Below are 16,805 nucleotides of genomic sequence, written 5' to 3'. Positions count from 1 at the left end.
TAACAGTCAAGGTAAGAACTGAAGAAGTCCTGGAAGTGGAACTAGAAGATGATCTGGTCTATCCAGATCTAATAACAAAGCTCAGGATTGCATGAGCTAATCTGGCAGCCACATTACCAGTTTTGAGGTTCGTACTTACTTCCCTGCATACTGTTAAATCTAATTAAGTTCAATAATCTAGGGCTTTATATTTCTTTTGCAGGCAGTATGTTGCAAGGATTAAAGATTATTACAAACTGTGGAGCAAGATATCCTAAGCTCAACCCTTGGCTTCAATTCCTAACTGGGTGACCTTGTGTAAGTCACCTGACTTCTGTGTTTCCATTCCTATTTTATAGGGTTATGGTAAGCACAAACAAGCACTTACATGAGTATACCTGGCCCATATTAAGTGTCATTCAGTCTTAGCTTAAATTATTTATTATCTTCTATACTTCAACTTCTCATTTCAATCCTTTACCTAAATATTCTGTATACTCTCTAGCTTACATTCATTATTTAAAATTCAACAAGTTTGTCTTTTCTCTATCTTCATCTAAGTTGATGTTGAAGTTGCTAAACAAAATGCAACCAAAAATAGCCTCTAGAATGTTAATAAAAATAGCTTTTCTAGATAGAGACTTATTTTTTAGCTAAGATCTAAAACAGCAAGGGAAATATTCGGGAAAACAGCATCCTGGGAAAAGGGAGTCACAGAGGTAAAGTCCCTGAGGCATTAGTGCTGTCACATCTGAAAGACCCACAAAGAAGCCATAGTGGCTGAGGGGGAGCGGCACAGAAACAGCAGTGGGAGATGAGAGGGAAGTCAGGGGCCCAGATCACGGACAGCCCAACAGCCCAGCACCCACAACTGCTTGCTATAGTTGTTCACTCAGCTCCAAAGTCAGGTCAAGATTTTCTTTGTGTTGGGATCACACAAAAAGATATAAAATGTTTAATTTTATCATTTAAGATACTTTAATTTTATACAATACATGAGCTCCTCCAGCCTAAGAAATCTTGCAAAAATGAAATGCCCTGATCCGTAGATACGCATACAAGTAGGTAGGTAGGAGACAGACACAGACAGACAGATAGATGCTAATTCTCTCTGGATAGTAAAGATGATTTTGATTTTGTTTTTTGTTTATCTTTATTTCTCAGTATTTCTTTTTCCCCACCCCATTTATATGTATTTGGTACAGGGTCTCACTACACTGCTCTTACTTATAGTGATCTTCCTGTTTTCAGCCTCCCCAGCGCCAGGATTACAGGCATGTACCACCACGTCCAGACTCGGTCACCAGCTCAGCATGCCCTGGGAGCGGGGCCAGCACTGCATGCAGGACCAGGGATCGAACCCTGGTCCCTGCGCTTGCCAAAGGAGGCACTCTGTTGCTGAGCTATCTTGCCAGCCCTTATTTCTCAGTATTTCTATAATGAATTTGTAAAATTTTATAGTTCAAATAAAATCAAGGCAAAGCTTAAAGAAAAAAATTATTACCAGTTAGCATAACATAGTAAGTATAAACTGCCTTCTAATAATCACTATATTCTCATGTTTTCCTCAATAAATTTTAAAATTTTGCCAGGGATCAATGGCAAGTTCCCAATGATGCCCTCAAACCTACGTGACCCAGAGGTTAACTCCAGATAAATCAACATCTTCATCAGGAGAATCAATTTGACTCTGCCTTCAAAGAAGGTCTTAAACCTGTTACTTTCTAGTCCAAGCAGCCACTCCCAAGCACATGGGCACACACACCACCAACGACTGCAGAACCATCCTAAATGGTCTCCCTGTTCCCGCCACGGCCCGCCCTTCTTCACCTTCCACAGTCTGTACTCCCAGAGTAAGGCTTCAAAACCCTAAGTCAGATCATGTCATTTCTCTGCTTTAAACTCTCCCCTGGCGCCCACCTCACAGAATAAGCTGTCCTCCTCCAAATGTGTTTCCTGGGTCCTGTTACTTCTGCCTCCCGCCTCCCACCGCTCTTTCCCTACAGCTCTGCTCCAGTCACACTGCCTCCCTGGGTCTTCAGTAACACACCTCAGGGATTTTACATCTCAGACTCCCTCTGCCAGAGATGACATTCTTCCAAATATTCTTCCCTGGCTGGGTTTCTCAATTAGCTTAAAATATTATCTCACTAGAGGGCTTCCCAGGTCATCTTATATAAAGCAGCAATTCCTTAGCTTCCCTGTCACTCCCTACCAACTTTATCCTTTTTTCTGCTCAGTACCTATCACCTGGATGTCATTTACCTATTTCTCACTTTATTTAATATCTAGTTATTCATGTCTACCCATTAGAATATAATTCTTACAGGCAAGGGCTTTCTCTATTTTGTTTAATGATATACTGAGCCATTAAGATTTGTACTAGAGCCAGGTGTGGTGACATACACCTGTGATCCCAGCACTCAAGAGCCTGAGATAAGAGGATCACAGTGAGTTCCAGACCAGCCTGGGCTACATAAATAAATGAGTTCAAGGCCAGCCTGAATCATATGTAGCAAGACCCTATCTTTAAAAAAAAAAAAAAAAAAAAAAAAATTGTGCTAGGCATGTAGATAGTAGTCATGTGTTTTATCATCAAAACAGCCCCCATGAAGATTTTACACATATAAATAGATACGTATAAGTTTTGCTTTTGGATGGGGCCGGGGAGATGGCTCAGTGGAATAAGCGCTTCCCTGGCAAGCGCAAGGGCCTGAGTTCAATCCATGGTTCTGCAAAAAAAAAAGGACATTTTCGGGGCCGGGGAGATGGCTCAGTAGGATAAGCGCTTGACTGGCAAACGCTAGGATCTGAGTTCAATCCCCGGTTCTGGGGAAAAAAAAAAAAAAAAAAAAATGGACATTTTCCCCCAAATTTCATCAAGTATACTAAAAAGTACTGAGCTATGATAAAAAGACCAAACACCAGCTGCCACCCACAAGGCCCCTTGGCCACTCACTGCCGGACGCTCACTCCCCTCCCACCTGTCTCAGTGGTGCTGAGTGTGGTGCTTTCTGCTGTCTTCATGAACCCCAGCAAATAAAGTATGGACGCAGACAGCACAGTGGCACGTGCCTGCAGTCCCAGCAGTCTGGGAGGGTGAGATGGGCGGATTACAAATTCAAGCCCAGTCTGAGAAATTTAGTGAGTCCCTGTCTGAAAATTTAAAAAACAATTTTAAAGCGCCCCCTCCCCAAGAAAAACAAGCAAAGGCACACCAAACCCTGAGAAGATGAGGAAAAGGAAGTACTTGTTGATTAAAACCTCCTTTAACCTGTTTGTTTTGCTGTTTTTTTACAGTCATTATCTCACTCAAAAAGTTTTTAAAATGGGAAACACAGAATAATGAAAAGAACACGGGTTTAAAAGCTAGCTGCATCATTTACTGCCTGTGTGAACACGGAGAAGTTTATAAGCTCTCTGAGCTCATGTCCTTGTGGTAACAGGAACTTCAAGGAGTAGAATAAATCTTCAGGGAGATCATGTCAAACAGGGTTGTGCCTGACAGACATACAGTAAATATTCAATAAATGGTAGTTGTGGGCCTGCTTCTTTTCTTACAGTCACTGACTTCATGCAAATATTTTTACCCTCATCAGGTTGAAAGATGAATGGAGAAAAGAGGTTTTTTTTAAAAAAAGTACACAGCCCAGGGGCTGGTGAGATGGCTCAGTGGTCTAAAGCACCTACTTAGAACAAGCTTAGCAAAGCACACAGGGACCGCGGTTCAATCCCCCAGCACCACATGCCAGCCAGCCGCGCCCCCTGGTGGGCTGAGCTGGACACACACACACACACACACACACACACACACAAATTTAAAAAAAAAAAAAAGTACACAGCCTAGTGTGCAGTTCCCAACAGGCCATCATCAACAGGGACTATCCTCCCTGCCTTTGCCACACTGGAAAACCACGAGGTTTCAAAAACCACCCTAAGGGACTTCTCTAGACAACACGCTTACCATTTAGGTAATTTAAGCTTTCTGTCAATACTTCTGGCTGTTCCTCCAATGTTTGCTGAAACAGTCACTATCTTTCAATGGCAGTTGCTCTTGACCTGCATAGAATATAAAGAGAAAATAAGACATAGGTAAAGCATGAGTCATATCAAGGCTAAGCTGACCCAAAGGCCTTCACAGACAGTGCAGTGCTAGAAAAGACAAAAAGTAAGAGTGGAATCTACAACCTGACACTGAAGGGACCTGGCTGTCACTCTCCAGGGGAGAGAAGTTTGGTTCCAAGAGACTTCCCTTTTCCTAACAGAATAACTCAGGGATGAGTTATCTTTTCGGAAATTAGCAGACCTGCATATTTCCTGGTAGTCTATACATGTGGATGAAAGCCAAGAAGCATCTCAGAAATCAACTAGCTAAATGCCCTTGTTATAAGGAAGGAAAGAAACTTGGAAAGAGTGAGTCACACAATTACTTGGGAGTAAAGCCAGGATTCTACTAAATATAAAATGCCCTGGAAGACTATAAGAAAAGAACAATATACATTGGTAGATTATCTTACCTACCATATTCTGGGCACTATGTTTTATGTGAGACAATAATATGATGTTATATCCTTACCTAATAGATACAGAATCTAAATTTGAGAAGACAAGTGACCAGTCCAAGGTCTTCCAGCTTGCTTAGTAAACAGTCAGAGTTTAAACCCAAGTCATTTCAATGCTTTCTCAACTTGGTCCTCAAGAGAGCCTGAACTACCAAATGTCAGAACTGAAGACAGCTCTGTCAGCACATCACCCTCCAGTTTTATAATGGGCAGTCTCCTCAGCAGAACTGGAAAGGCGGGCGGATCTACTGACTCTGACTACTGCTAACTTCACAGAAGACTTACCAGAGACACAAGGCCTGGGTCAAATCTTCCTACCTCTCCTCAACAGGGTGGTTTCTAATTAGCAGTAACCTAAAGCTTTTGCATGTGGTCTCACATTCAAATACCCCTTTCCTCATGACTGCCTAGCCCCCCTTACACATCCTCATCTATCACCTGCTGCCTCCAATTCTGCTGCCCCACTACCTGATGCGTACCCACCCAAAGCACACATGCACACAACAGAATCAATCCATTCCTGCTTCGACCCTCCCAGAAAGCTGGAATAGAAGATGAAGAAACAGTAAGATGCTTTTCAAACTGTTTTAAAAATGAGCAAATGGAGTTTTTGCAGCCTCAAATTAAGACCTGGTAAGCAATAGGAACAGCCAGGAAAGACAGTTAAAAAAAAAAAGTATACTAAGGGCAGCACCCAATGGATGGCTCAGGTGAACAAGAAAAAAGCTTTAGCTCTCTCTGCCCCCTTTAGAAAAGTCACTTGAAGCAAAGCAAGTGTGACTGCTATTCAAACAGCTTCAAGACAGGCCCACAGACCTTTTGTCTTACCCCTGTTGCCATCTGTCTCTTTCCACCATCCTAAACACAAACACACACACACAAACACACACACACACACACACACACACACACACACACACCTTTCTCTGCTAGACAAACTTGGGTCTTGATAATCTAATAACCCTGATGCCTTAGGCATGTAGTAAATTTTGTGCATTCTCCCTGCTTTAAAAAAAAAAAAAAAATTGTATCTCCACTGCAGTTTTTATAGCCCTAACAATGCCTACCACCCTGCTTTTAAAAAAATAAAACAACAAAACACTCTAATCCACCCACCACCCACTGCCAATTCTGTTGACAAGTCACTAAGGCTGGGGAGTAGGGGGGTTCTCTTCAAAACAGGATGGGATGCACTGCCAAAAGTGAAGTAAACAGGAACTCCAGATAATCCTGATTTGTTTTCAATAGTCGATATTCTCTCATTTCTAAGAAGTAAAAGCTAGTAGTCTGTGATTTCTTTCTTTGCTTCTGGATGTCATTTATTTCTTCTATCTTCAAAGTGAAAGGTATAAATATGATCCAATTCCAGGCCGGCCTAATAGCTCAGCAGACTTAAAGCATCTGCTTAGGCAAGCGCAAGGGCTGGGGTTCAATCCCTGGCACCAGACCGCGCCAGCCCCACCCCCGGGCACACTGAGCTGACGATTGAGACCAAGCATGGTGGTACACACCTGTAATCCCAGCACTAGCTGGGGAGGCTGAAAACAGGGAGATCACCATGAGTTGGAGCTGTGCAGTGAGACTCTGTATGAAATACATTAAAAAAATATTCAGCTAAAAAAAAAAAAAAAAAAAAAATACTAAGATTTGAACTGACACCTACTACAGGTATGACAGAGCTTGAAGTCTTTAGTCTAAGTGCCTGCTAAAATGAAAACATCAATACAACCCAGAGTCTCTACAACATAACATTTGTGAAGCATGGAATACAGTCCTCCCAAATTACTAGGAAAGTCCAACCTCAAATAAAAAGACAATCAGTAGAAGATAACCCCAAGATGACTATGTCAGAATTATCAGACAAGGATAGTTAAACACAGCTATTAGAACTAAGCTCAGTGAAGTAAAGGAAAATGTGTTGCAAGTGAAGGGAAAAAACTGTAAATCTCACACATGTTCTTGATTCAAACTGTCTACTCAGGCCGGGGAGACGGCGCAGTGGAATAAGCGCTTCTCTGGCAAGCGCAAGGGCCTGAGTTCAATCCCCGGTTCCACAAACTGTCTACTCAAGATTTTTCAAAATTTTAAAGACATAATTTTAACTGGCATGGAAACACGTATCTATAATTCCAGCACTTGAAGGCAGAAAGATCACAAGTTCAAGGCAAGCGTAGGTCCCATAGCAAGTTCAAGGCCAGTCTGAGCCACACAGTGAGACCCTGTCTCAAAGAGCATTTTAGAAGTCATCATACAGATTTCAGTACGTGTCCTAATGGAGGGGTGCTAAAATAATGTCTTTCACACATGAAAGTGTTTATTATTCTCTCAGGATTTTTTTTAATCCACATAACCTGTGAAGATGAGAAGGCAGATATGCTTAGCCCTGATATGACAACTATGCAAACATATTTAGAAACTTGTGATCCTTTTTGAAAACTACTAATAGACACAGGACTAGAATCCGGCTATCTCATCTCTGTATATTAGGTTCTTTTTGACCTTACCAAGCAAGCAAGAATATGCACAGGATTGGAACTAGAAAGAAAAGATTTAAGAACTTATAAACATCTGATAATAATAACAAGATTAGTGTATCTATGTATTCATCTGAAAACTGCCACCTCCTTTCTAACAAACTGAGAGGAGGTTTCTTTGCAGAGTTCATGTTTGAGAGGCTCAGTAACAGAAACATGTCTAAAATTGTTACTTATTCACCTACTTTAGAAAACTGGTTGAATCAAAAGAGTATGGTGATCCCTTTAACTTCTCCGAGTCTATAATTAGGACTGCCAAGTGGCAGTTAGTACAGCATGCATAGCATGTGTTGTTACACGGCAATCACAACAACTACACTGAAAAGAACCAAAAGAGCTTTCACTGGCTATTAATTTTCATAGTAGATAAATCAGATAACTCAATCGTGTTGATTTTACAAAGAAAAAGAAAAAGTCTTAAAATAACATTACTGATAAGTGGTACATTGGATTCTCCCCCAGGTATTTCTAGCCTAAATTTTGCTCTCTCCTCTCTAGTATGCCCCCCTTGCAGGGTTCACTCTAAAATTCTGCCTCAGAAAAAGTCCTGTTCTGTAGCTCAAACATCACAAGCCTACATGTAATGTGTGTAGTTTTTCATTCTTATTTTTAAAGTAAAAATAAATAAAAATACAGAATTTCAAAACAAGATGATAGAAAATTAACCACGATTGTTATACTGCATATTGTACATATTATGAAAGGAAAACTGCTCAAAAGGAAAGAACAGGCATGGGGGGAAGGGGAGGGGGAGAGAGACAGAGACAGGGACAGGGACAGGGACAGGGAGGAGGGGCAAAATGTGGGTATAAGATAATTATACCACTAATTTCTATTGGTTTATTGAAAGGAACAGTTAATACCTAATTGATCAGTTCTTCATGCTTATACCTAGTAATTGGAATAGCTACTTGAATTTTTTTTCCTTCTTTCATTCATTCACTTATTTATCCAAATATTGACTACTTGTAAAGCATCAGGCTCTTAAGGTCAGCACTGGGAGGAAAGTAATAAGTGGAAACAGATTTCGCCCTGGTAGCATTTATAGCATACCGCTATAGAAAAAAAAGAGCAAGATACACCATATTGTCTCCCTAGTGTAAGAACCTGAAAGAGGAAATCTGAAAAGTACAACAGATACTGTGAAAGGGAAAGAAACTGCTCAAAGGGAAGGAAGAACTGGCTTGAGGGAAAGGAGAAAAGAAAGAAAGAGGAGAAAAGAATTATATATGCTGGGACAACTGTACTGCTGACTTCTACTGTTCTATTGAAAGGAATAATTAATGCTATTTTTTTCTCTTTAATTTTTTAACCAATTTTGCATGCTTCTTTCTGGTAGTCGGAACAACAAATTTGAGGACAACAGGCAATATAACAATCACTGTTGAATTTCTCTCATCTTTAGTAAAATTCTGTTTTTCTAATGTTCATTCTTTTTACTCTTTTAAAAATATAAAGACATAAAAAGTGAAAAAGAAAAAAAAGATAACTATAAGTTATATGAAATACAATCTGATAGAAATTAACTCATTCAGGAAGGCCCCTAATGAGAACATCCTAGGTACAAGTGCAAACATACTAAGTGTGAGAAGCCAACAGCAGAGCTGAGTGGTCAAAGAATTGAGCACAAGTAGAAATATGAACTAAGAGGAAGCTAGAGAGGAAGTGAAAGCCATGCCACGCAGGCCTTTGGAGGACAAAATGTGGATTTGGGTCTTTATCCAAAGAACTACAGGAAGTCATTTAAGTATTAAATAGAGGTCAGACACACACATTCCAAAAAACTTTGGCTTCAGTGTAACAGATGAAAGGAGTTAGAAGGATGCCAAGAGATCAGTTAGGAGGCTAACTCTATAGTCCAGCAAGGATGACAGTATTAACACCAACAAAAACAGGCACACACTAGGCACTTAACACATTCTAGGCACCATTTATTCTAAGTACTCTATATAAATAAATTAAATCCTTAAAACTGTGTTAGACACTATAACCTTTGTCTTATAGGTTAAGTACTCAACCGAATTACCCTTTTCATGTTCATACTTCAGCATCATTCCCTTGCAAATGGCGTTAACACACTTGCCCTCCTCTCCCTTCTAAATGGATGGGTCTATAGCCCAGAAGGGTGATCTGTGCTGGAGATACAAAATTATGCCCATACAGGTGTGGTCGCTAAAACCAGTGAGATGAGAGGGATGGAGGTCACCCAGGAAGAATGTCTACTATGAGAACATAGGAAGGCCTTCTTCTTTATACTCAAAATTTCAATTGGAGTTAAACCAAACTGAGAAGTTAAACCACTCCAGAAGCAGCTAAGTGCCAGAGAGAAACAATTACTAGTACCATCGGCTGATGTCATTTTAAATTCATCACAAACTTCAAATAAATGCCTTAACACTGCCAGGAGTGCAGCTGCCCTTCTCCTCATAGGTTCACCTTGCCACTCTCCAAAATGACTCTTTACAACTTTTTCTCTTTCTTAACCAACTTCTGGTCTCTATCAGATGATGGCACTGTCACCAAGAAGTAATATTCAGACCCCCACTTTTTTACCTCTACATCCAACAACACACAAACATTCTGCTTTCCCTAGTTTTTATTGTATACAAAATGTAATTCTTCATCTGTATTATAGACCCAGGGGCCAGGGAGATGGCTCAGTAGGATTAGCGCTTGACTGGCAAACGTAAGGATTTGAGTTCAATCCCCAGTTCTGCAAAAATAAATAAACAAATAAATAAATAAATTATATATATGACCCAATTCCCTGGCACCTTCAAGCGCATCATCTTCCCTCTTCTCCCTCTCCCTCTCTCTGTCTCCATCCTAATTCTCTTGTTACATCCATCAGCACACAAACATGCAAGAGTGCAACCGGTACTCACAGACTTACTAACAGAACTACAGAACATGAGAGTAGACACTTAGCCATTTGTGCAGGAGGCGACAGTTGCTCCAACACACAAGTCCATGATCTGTGAGCCCTTCTCAAACAGGATCTAGACCAGTAAAGAGCAATGAACTCACATAGGTGTGTGTGGAATAAGCTATGTAAAAAGCGTACGCAGTACCAAATATGTACCATTTTGTCAGGTCCCTGACAAAATGAAAAAGAATTCATTGATCCTACATCACAGACAGTTTAAGAAACTCACCTCTGGACCAGTGCTTCTCAAACTGCATACAATATGCAACCAACTAGGGATCTCACCAAGTTGGAAATTTTGATTCAGTAGATCTCAGGTCTTCTCCCTGGGCTCCACGCAGCACACTTTCCTATCCCCCAGGTTGGTCTTCCCATTCTTTGCTGGCTCCTCCCCGTCTGCTCTACCAAGTAGGCCCAGGGCCTCTCTATTTGTACACTCCCTTCTTTGAGCAGTCTCATCCAGTTTCAAGGACTTTCCAATTTTCAAAAACCAGAAGCACATCCAATAGCATACCTGGCATCTCTACCCAGATATCGAACTGACATCATATCTTCACATATTCATTACATGTATTTTCATATTCATGATGGTACCCACCTTCCATGCCACCCTTCTCTCCAACTCATTCCTCTTCAAATTTCTATCTCGGTTGACACAGCACTATCATTCACCCAATTATCCAAGACAAATACCTGGAATCATCCTGGATTTTTCTTCCCCTCAAGCCCCACATACAAATGATCAGCAGGTCCTATCTAGTTCTCAATTTTCTTGGCCCTGTCCCTCTACTCTGCATTCTCTACAAACATACTAGTTCAAAGATACTGGACTCTTCACCTACCATGAATCTCTTCAAGCCTCCCGGCTATCAGCTGTCCCAAATAGACCATTCTCCAAATAGAAAATTACATATCCAAAAAGTTTTATCAGATCAAACAAATAAAAAGTCTTCACAATAATTTATAGGTCCCTAACAAGATCTGGCCTCTACCTACTTTTCTGGCCTCCTTTCCTACCAGTTCCCAGTCTCACTTTCAGTTTCATGCATATTATGTTAATTTCTGCCCCACAGCTTTTAAAACTAGACGTTCCCTCTTCTCTTGTATAGCTGGCTCATTCATTCAAAGAGCAGCATAAGATTCACCACCTCCATAATGCCTTGACCAGCTAACATAAAGTAGCTCTCAACATTAATGTATCACCGTGGTATGTGCTCACTTTAACACTCTGACCTGTGACATTCTCTGTTTGTTCAATGCTCGTCTCTCTCCCATACTCACATCCATTGGTGTAGCTCATCACTCTGTCCCTACTCCTGAGAACAGTACCTGCCTGACAATAAATGGATGGGTCTATAGCCCAGAGGAGTGATCTGTGCTGGAGATATAAATTTATGTCCATACAGGTGTGGTTACCAAAACCAATGAGATGAGAGGAACTGAGGTCACCCAGGAAGAATGCCTACTATGAGAACATAGGAAGGCCTGGAAGACTAAACATTTAATAGCTGTAGAAAGGAGAATGAGCACCATTTCACTCCATGCCAGTAACTCACATAACCAGTGTTCCACAGAAACTGTGGAGCACTCATATCTGATTAGTTAAAACAAAACTATTTAAACAATTTGGCTCCATCAAGGAAAAAGACTAGAGTAATACAATAGCTAATTTCTATAAGGTACTTGGCACCATGTAGGAGGAATCACTCTAGGGCATCCCAGTGATACTAGGAAACCATCACTTGTACTTTATTACTGCCTCTTTTTCCTGCTTGAATAAGTGTTTTAACATCTCTGTCTTCTGCTGAAAACCAACTTAATTTCTTAATCCCTTAAAGTTTAAGTAAGCCTCAGGTACCTGGACTGTTTGAATGACCTATTTTCTAATACCTAATTGGATATTTCACTCAACTAATTTAAAATCTCATAGTCTATGTAAGAAAATAATAGGAAATAAGCCATATACGCTTTTTCTCTTCAGAGTGTGATTCTTGGGTTGGAGAATCAACTTTTGAAGTTGCAACCAAATGAGAAAATTCCGTAAAATGTAAAAATTAACAGAGCAACAAATGGGAACTTAGTAACTAGCTGTACACCTTTGAGGAAGAGTACCATTTCTACTGCCACATCCCATTTCTATAAAAGATGTTGTCATGATAGCCTCGATCTCCCGCACAGCAATCACATCTTTACCCTAACATCATCCTCTTTTGAGAATAGTTCTTGCCAGGTGTGGTAGCACATGCAGGTAGCTAGAGATACACAAAACACCAAGGCAGGAGGGTTGCCTGAGATCAGGAGTTTGAGTCCACACTGCCACACAGCAAAACACTGCCTCATTTAAAGAAGAAGGGCGGGCCAGCCAAATAGCTCAGCGGATTAAAGCTCCTGCTTAGGCAGATGAAGGGGCTGGGAGTTCGATCCCTGGGCCTACTGTGCCGGCCCTGCCCCAGGGGCACACTGAGATGGCGATTGAGACTGGGCTTGGTGGTGCACACCTGTAATCCCAGCTCTTGGAAGGCTGAAAACTGCAGGATCACTATGAGTCCAATTTACATAGACCCTGTAGATCCTGTCCTAAAATACAAAATAAAAAGAATAAAAATATTCATAGCAGCCTTCCCATAGAACTGTAACTGGTAAGATTCCAAGCGCCCTTCAATAGTAGAACAAGTTACTGTGATGTATCCATACAGTACTACATACTGCTATACACATGATGAACAACTAGTATGATACTGAGAAAAAAAATAAAAATGCCAGAACCAAAAACAGTACATAATGATTCTACTTATACGAAATTCAAGAATAGACAAAACTAGTCTATAAGAACAGGTTACGGACTGGGGATGCACCTGGCAGTAGAGTCCTCACCTGAAGCTGAGTTCAATTCCCAGGTATCAGTGTGAGTGTGAGTGTGTGTGTGTGTGTGTGTGTGTGTGCACGCGTGCGCATGGGGGAAGGGTAGCTCTGATACGAGGAGGCAGGAGGGAGTTCCTGGAGTTCTGAAAACATCTGTGTCTTCCTCTGCTGTACTCTCTTGATGTATTTTATATAACTACATGAAACCCTGCCTAAAAAGATAGAGATGAACACAGCTTACTTAAAAGCTTATTGAGTGATTGCTGTGTTTTACCATAGACACATAATTCATAAGCAAACAACCATACGGGAATAAATAAAAATCAGAATCTTAGGTATTTTGTTAAAAGTTCTATAAGCAACTCTTACGTGCAGCTACAGCTAAAACCATTCTTCTACTTCAGCAGGCTCAAGCTTACAACTCCCTGAGTCTTCTATTGCGAAAGTAGTAACTTAGACACGAGCAAAGGTAATAAAAACAGAAGCTGAAAAGATGACAGGGCAGAGTGGGGAGAGAGAAATCTATTTGAACAAGGTAAAGCTGCAGAACAAACAGGAAGCCTAGGTCAGTGGTGATGCAACTAAGAACATAGCTGAAAGCAACAGTAAGCAGGAAAACAGACCTGAGCTCCAGTCTTGTTAAACAGAGTAGGTATGGATATGGCCTTAGGCAAATTCTCCGTTTCTCTAGGCTTCACTAGGAGCTCTTACAACTTTTTGTTTGTTTAGATTTTTATGGTACTGGGGAATTAAACAAGGGCCTTCAGTCTGAGCTACATCTCAGTCTTTTTTTTTAAAGACAGGGTCTTCCTAAATCATTAAAATACAGGCTAGTCTTAAACCTGTGAACCTCCTGCCTCAGCCTCTCAGACTACTGGGATTATAGGCGGGTACCACCATACTGGGCCTTCTTTTGGTTTCTAAACAAGGTCTAGAGAGGCAATTGAGAGGAATCATGTTCAAACAGGCCCTCTTACCAGGCCTAGGTTTACCTGCACAGCAATTTTCATTCTGCATTATAACTGACTGCTTACCTTCCACATCAAACCATGAGCTTCCAAAAAGCAAGGATTATGCATTTCATCTCTCAACCAAACAGATATATATATAGATATAGATATAGATATATAGATATATAAATCTCAGCACATCAGTAAATGTTTAATGACTAAATTGCTGCAAATTATGAGTATCTGTACTTCTGCAGACACGAAAAAGAGTAAATCACCTTCCATAAGTATACTTTCAAGTAACAAAATAGTATCATTTTCCTTATGAATAACTAAAGCAAGTCCAGATTCTAGAATGAACCATGTGAAATTGAGAATCCCTAGAAAATATCCCCCCAGAGGCCTCAAAAGTTCATGCCTACTAACTCCCCAAATAATATACCTTCTACTAAGGAGGCTGAGGCAAAAGAATCTCTTGGGCCCAGAAATTCATTGCCAACAACACAGCAAGACCCTTTCTCAAAACAAATAATATGCCTCCTAATATCTAATGTTTATATATCACTTCATAGTTTAGAGCACTTTTGCGCCCATATTCTCAATCCTTATAACAATATTTTGAGGTATCATCAAATCAACTTTACAGATGAAATTAAGGCTCAAACTGTAAATTATGTGCTAGTCTAAAGCCAGTTGCTGGGGCCGGCAAGATAGCTCAGCGGGCTAAAGCGCCTGTTTAGGCAAGCTTGGGCACGCACAGGGACCAGGGCTGAGCCAGCCACAGAGTCTGCGCATAGTGGCACACAGCTGTAATCACAGCGCGGGGGGTGGGGTGGGGCCTCAAAACAGGAGGATCACTATGCGTCTAGGCTGCATAGTAAGATCCTGTAACAACCAAATACATTAAAATAAATAAATTACAGCGCCCAGCACACAGTAGGTGCTTGATAAATACTTGTTCGTTGGAAAAAATTAATTAATTAAAATGTGCCCCCAAAATAAATAAATAAAGCAAGCTGTTAACAACTAAAGATGGGCTTTCACATGTAGCCCTTTTTCTACAACACACAGAAGTGGAAAAAGGATCATTACCTCCATTCCCTAGTTTCACCAGGTGAGACAGACTGGCTGCTACAGCTTCACAGAGCTATCTCTTAAGTTTTTCTTATCTACATAAGAGTCAGTTATAGAGATTATTGTTATTATACTTTAAACAATAAGGCCAGAGCAGGCAAAAAAAAAAAAAAAAAAAGCCCTAAACTGCCAAATAGCCATACTTATTAAACTGCTGTCTCACATTTTTGTAAATAAAGCTAAAGAAATTGGAGAAAAACAAGTTCCAGCAGAAAGTTGCAAGCCCTACAGACCAGCAGCCTCCCAGCAGTTACAGTTAAGCACAGCTGATTAGTGCAGAGTTCTTCCCCTCTGCTAACTACTGCTTTCTTCATGCCATTCTAAATTCTTTGAGATCACAAATTCATTAACTTACAGCCACCCCCCTACAATGACTATATAATACCCAAATAAAAACTGGATAACCAATTGTAGTTTTCTGACCTCATTATATAATCTTAAATAAATTAAAAAATTAAAATATATAATTAACAAATTGGTATCCTTCAATAGAATGGCATATATAAAATTTAGACTCTCTAAACAACAAACACAAAAAAGCACAACACTGAACAATGGTACCAGGTATACATCTGAGTGGGCATTCAACAAACCTGTACTACATGAACCATAACAGAGAGCTTAAAATCCAGTGAAAACCACGTTGGCGCATGCCTGTAATCCCAGCACTCAGGAAGCTGAGGCAGGATTGCCACGAGTTCGAAGCCAGCTTGGGGTACATATAGTGAGACCCTGTCTCAAAAACAAAAAACCACTTATGGTAATCAAAATATCCAGGATAAGAACCAAACAGATGGGTAGTTAATTCAATGTCAATTAGACAGAAAACCAGGTTCTAAGGCAATTTTACCCAAAGTCATGCTTGGAGTGACACAAGTGAATACTGGCTTCAAGTATATTATATCTACACCTGACATCTGCAGCCCAAATGAATGCATTACAGCAGGGCTGGACATGCAAGTTCATTCTCCTCAGGCCAGCGTTCCACCCAGCAGTGGCTACTGCCTTCACCCCTTACTCCCCACCAACAATGCCCTGAATGAAGCCCTTGCTCCCTGCCACAGAATTGCCAGAGTTAAACCAGGCAATACTAAAAGGGAGAAATGAACATGCCACCTCACAATTTTCTGGCACAGCCTAAGCCGATTAGTTTACGTTACAAACATGACTGTAAGATTCCAGCACACTGATGAAACTCCTGTTTTTTGGCAAACTAAAAATAACCTAGTTATCAAAACAGGAGCATTCCTCAAGTATTTCTGCCCTGTCAGCAATTCCGAGTTCCACGTCCTTAACTACTTCATGTAGTCTACTGTGTCATACTGGATCCAGGTCTCCATACCTCATCTCTCTTCCCCACTACTCATTCTAAACCTGTCTGTGAATGCAGCAGAAGACTTCAAATGCATTCCCAACTCATGCACTTAAAAGTTTCTTTTCCAAAATACAAACATACAAAGAGCTTCATGGTTACTTCCCTGTATAGTGCCACAACTGGAAGAGCTAGGGTGCAACAAAGAATAATGAAAAGAAAAACAAAACAACCAAAAAAAAGGAGGAGGAGGACAAGATAGGACATGATCAGGAAGTCAGCTAACTGCTTTTCATTCAGGCAGGAATGGAAAGAGCCCCACCCACAGAGAATATAGCATTAAGGGCAAATAATGTTCAGTACAGAGCTGGACTATGCTTTTTGAGCTTACAAGAGCTATGAAGCCAGAGAGAGAGAGACGAGAGGAGAGAGGAGAGAGGAGAGAGGAGAGAGGAGAGAGGAGAGAGGAGGAAGGAGAGAGAAGAGAGGAGAAAGGAGAGGGGGAAGAGGGGAAGAGAAGGAGGGGGAGAGAGAAAGAGAAAGAGA

General features: G+C 40.7%; 1 protein-coding gene across 2 annotated transcripts in view; it reads right to left on the bottom strand.

Annotated features, from left to right (window-relative positions):
• Luzp1 (leucine zipper protein 1) overlaps nucleotides 1–16,805 on the bottom strand; it is an 85,786-nt gene that overhangs the window by 21,871 nt on the left and 47,110 nt on the right. The window contains exon 2 of one of the 2 annotated variants that reach the window (XM_004637614.2): nucleotides 3,944–4,038. The exons of the other annotated variant lie outside the window; for it this stretch is intronic. The gene's annotated coding sequence lies outside the window, so the exon portion shown is untranslated. The remainder of the gene's footprint in view (nucleotides 1–3,943; nucleotides 4,039–16,805) is intronic. 2 annotated transcript variants of the gene reach the window in all.

This window comes from Octodon degus, unplaced genomic scaffold, assembly GCF_000260255.1.
Source record: "Octodon degus isolate 3935 unplaced genomic scaffold, OctDeg1.0 scaffold00092, whole genome shotgun sequence".
Classification (NCBI taxonomy): Eukaryota; Metazoa; Chordata; class Mammalia; order Rodentia; family Octodontidae; genus Octodon; species Octodon degus.
Note: the sequence above shows the minus strand (reverse complement) of the source record. Positions and strands in the feature narration are given on the sequence as shown.